Source organism: Lates calcarifer, unplaced genomic scaffold, assembly GCF_001640805.2.
Source record: "Lates calcarifer isolate ASB-BC8 unplaced genomic scaffold, TLL_Latcal_v3 _unitig_2846_quiver_3279, whole genome shotgun sequence".
Lineage (NCBI taxonomy): Eukaryota > Metazoa > Chordata > Actinopteri > Centropomidae > Lates > Lates calcarifer.
This window is the reverse complement of record NW_026116432.1, coordinates 1-4,002: the sequence shown is the minus strand read 5'-3', so window position 1 is coordinate 4,002 and position 4,002 is coordinate 1. Positions and strand designations below refer to the sequence as shown.

The following is a 4,002-nucleotide window of genomic DNA, read 5'->3' as shown; positions in this document are numbered from 1 at the left end:
AAAAATATCATAGTATAGTAAGGTGTCAAAAACTCAAAAAATGTCATAGTGTAGTAAGGCGTTGAAAACTGTCAAAAAAATGTCATAGTACAGTAAGGTGTTAAAAAATGTTATAATTTAGTAAGGTGTCAAAAACTATCAAGAAATGTCATAGTACTGTAAGGCGTCAAAAATGTTATAATATAGTAAGGTGTCAAAAACTGTCAAAAAATATCATAGTGTAGTGAGGTGTCAAAAATGTCAGTATAGTAAAGTGCCAAAAAATATAGTAGTGTAAGGCGCCAAAAAATGTCATAGTATAGTAAGGTGTCAAAAACTGTCAAAAAATGTCATAGTGTAGTATGGCGTTGAAAACTGTCAAAAAAATGTCATAGTATAGTAAGGTGTCAAAAACTGTCAAAAAATATCATAGTGTAGTAAGGCGTCAAAAAATGTCATAGTATAGTAAGGTGTCAAAAACTCTCAAAAAATGTCATAGTATAGTATGGTGTCAAAAACTGTCAAAAAATATCATAGTATAGTAAGGTGTCAAAAACTCTCAAAAAATGTCATAGTGTAGTAAGGTGTCAAAAACTGTCAAAAAATGTCATAGTATAGTAAGGTGCCAAAAAATATAGTACTGTAAGGCATCAAAAAATGTCATAGTATAGTAAGGTGTCAAAAACTCAAAAAATGTCATAGTGTAGTAAGGCGTTGAAAACTGTCAAAAAAATGTCATAGTACAGTAAGGTGTCAAAAAATGTTATAATTTAGTAAGGTGTCAAAAACTGTCAAGAAATGTCAGTACTGTAAGGCGTCAAAAAATGTTATAATATAGTAAGGTGTCAAAAACTGTCAAAAAATATCATAGTGTAGTGAGGTGTCAAAAAATGTCAGTATAGTAAGGTGCCAAAAAATATAGTAGTGTAAGGTGTCAAAAACTGTCAAAAAATGTCATAGTGTAGTAAGGCGTTGAAAACTGTCAAAAAAAATGTCATAGTATAGTAAGGTGCCAAAAAATATAGTACTGTAAAGCGTCAAAAAATGTCATAGTATAGTAAGGTGTCAAAAACTCAAAAAATGTCATAGTGTAGTATGGCGTTGAAAACTGTCAAAAAAATGTCATAGTACAGTAAGGTCAAAAAATGTTATAATATAGTAAGGTGTCAAAAACTGTCAAGAAATGTCATAATATATTAAGGTGCCAAAAAATATAGTACTGTAAGGCGTCAAAAAATGTCATAGTATAGTAAGGTGCCAAAAAATATAGTACTATCACATTTGTAATAAAGTTTCAGCACTTGGAGCTTCAGACGGTTTCTGTGATTAACATGTTCTGTCTCTGCAGGAGAAGACTGCATCACTTGAAGAGGACAACAAAAGTGGTTAAATGTTCTTAAAGATGTTTAGAGATGTATAAGATTTTAACATGTCCTCATATGCGCACCTTTGTATTAAAGTGTGTCCAAATGGTCAAACATCTGTCATTATTCTTGCTGTGTGTGTTTGTTAAATGTTGTCTATAAGAGAATCAATAAAGTCTTGTTGCTTAACTTTTGAGTTTCTGTATTTTCTAATTAATATTACAAAAATGATTTTGTAATGTGAAATGCCAACTATTCTCTACTTGCGTATAACTGAGGCTAAAAACTCTAATCTCTGGCTAAAAGCCCTAACCCTAGGTTAGGGTTAAGGCTTTTGACCACTCATAGCCAGAGGTTAGGGTTAGGGTTATGGCTTTTGGCTACTTGTAGCCAAAGGTTAGGGTTAGGGTTAAGGCTTGTGGCCACTTGTAGCTTAGGGTTAGGGTTAGGGTTAGGGTTATGGCTATGGCTATGGCTTTTGGCTACTTGTAGCCAAAGGTTAGGGTTAGGGTTAAGGCTTGTGGCCACTTGTAGGTTAGGGTTAGGGTTATGGCTTTTGGCTACTTGTAGCCAAAAGTTAGGGTTAGGGTTAAGGTTTGTGGCCACTTGTAGGTTAGGGTTAGGGTTAGGGTTAAGGTTTGTGGCCACTTGTAGCCAGAAGTTAGGATTGGGGTTACAGCTTTTAACCACTCTTAGCTAGAGGTTAGGGTTAGGGTTAACCTAACCCTAACCCTAACCTTTGGCTACAAGTAGCCAAAAGCCATAACCCTAACCCCTGGCCGTAAGTGGTCTCTGGCTAAAAATATTCACTTTCACGCAATATTAAACAGACCGGCAAAATATTCAATGTTCAGATGTATTTATTGGCGTAAGAGTAAAATAATCCTTTATCAGTCCTACAGCAGGGGTTGCAGCAGTAAAAGCAGTAATATGTATGATATACACAAGATATGAAATAATATATAACAAAAAGTAAAAACTCTAAATAATATGAACAGTATTTAACAGGACTATGTATACAGCAATGGATTAAGTACTGATATTGCACTGTTTGAAATAGCAAAATACCAAAAGGAAATGACAACCACAAAATTTACGCTAACCGCAAACACTGTAGAGGTGTGTGTGTGTGTGAATATGTGTGTGCTTTTGTCTTAAAAAATGTCAGTCAAGTGTCAAAAAAATTCAATATATTAAAGCATAAAAATGGCATAAAATGTAATAGTATGGTGAGGTATCAAAAAATGGCATAATAATGTTGTAGTATACTAAGGCATCAAAAAAGTGAAGAAATACAATATACTAAGGTGTCAAAAAGTGAGGAAAAAAGTCAAGGTATACTATGGCGTCAAAAAATATATATATATATGTCATAGTATTGTAAGGCATCAAAAAGCAGTTTAAAAATGTCCTACTGTAGTAAGGTGTCAAAAAAGAAAAAAAAACATTTAAAAAATGCCATATCACAGTAAGGTGTCCAGAACCACACAAAAATGTAATATAGTACGGCATAAAAAAAGTGAAAAAAAAAATTTAATACTATAATACTAATGCAGAGACCATCCCCCCCCCCCAAAAAAGTAACAAAGTAAGGAAGAAAAATGTCAAAAACAATGTCATACTACAGTAAGGTGTCAAAAACTGTCAAAAAATGTCATAGTGTAGTAAGGTGCCAAAAACTGTCAAAAAATGTCATGGTGTAGTGAGGTGTCAAAAAATGTCAGTATAGTAAGGTGTCAAAAAATATAGTACTGTAAGGCGTCAAAAAATGTTATAATATAGTAAGGTGTCAAAAACTGTCAAAAAATGTCATAGTGTAGTAAGGCGTCAAAAAATATCATAGTACAGTAAGGTGTCAAAAAATGTCATAGTGTAGTATGGCGTTGAAAACTGTCAAAAAATGTCATAGTATAGTAAGGTGTCAAAAACTGTCAAAAAATATCATAGTGTAGTAAGGCGTCAAAAAATATCATAGTACAGTAAGGTGTCAAAAAATGTTATAATATAGTAAGGTGTCAAAAACTGTCAAAAAATGTCATGGTGTAGTGAGGTGTCAAAAAATGTCAGTATAGTAAGGTGCCAAAAAATATAGTAGTGTAAGGCGCCAAAAAATGTCATAGTGTAGTATGGCGTTGAAAACTGTCAAGAAATGTCATAGTACTGTAAGGCACCAAAAAATGTCATAGTATAGTAAGGTGTCAAAAACTGTCAAAAAATGTCATAGTATAGTAAGGTGCCAAAAAATATAGTACTGTAAGGCGTCAAAAAATGTCATAGTATAGTAAGGTGTCAAAAACTGTCAAAAATATCATAGTGTAGTAAGGCGTTGAAAACTGTCAAAAAAAATGTCATAGTACAGTAAGGTGTCAAAAAATGTCATAGTATAGTAAGGTGTCAAAAACTGTCAAGAAATGTCATAGTACTGTAAGGCGTCAAAAAATGTCATAGTATAGTAAGGTGTCAAAAAATGTCATAGTATAGTAAGGTGCCAAAAAATATAGTACTGTAAGGTGTCAAAAACTGTCAAAAAAATGTCATAGTATAGTAAGGTGTCAAAAAATGTTATAATATAGTAAGGTGTCAAAAACTGTCAAAAAATGTCATAGTACAGTAAGGTGTCAAAAACTGTCAAAAAATGTCATGGTGTAATGAGGTGTCA

At 32.8% G+C, this 4,002-nt stretch overlaps 1 long non-coding RNA gene across 31 annotated transcripts; it reads left to right on the top strand.

The window, feature by feature from the left end:
• Positions 1 to 6: 6 nt before the first annotated feature.
• On the top strand, positions 7 to 4,002 carry LOC127140235 (uncharacterized). 31 transcript variants are annotated; one of them, XR_007810683.1, is made up of 6 exons: positions 169 to 190; positions 526 to 563; positions 691 to 757; positions 822 to 1,233; positions 3,262 to 3,419; positions 3,511 to 3,722. It is a non-coding gene; the product is annotated as an uncharacterized LOC127140235 (long non-coding RNA). The 31 variants fall into 31 exon arrangements; XR_007810666.1 differs by lacking the exon at positions 169 to 190 and adding exons at positions 3,854 to 3,920; positions 3,959 to 4,002 and having other exon boundaries at positions 197 to 757; positions 3,511 to 3,734; XR_007810679.1 differs by lacking the exon at positions 169 to 190 and adding an exon at positions 197 to 306.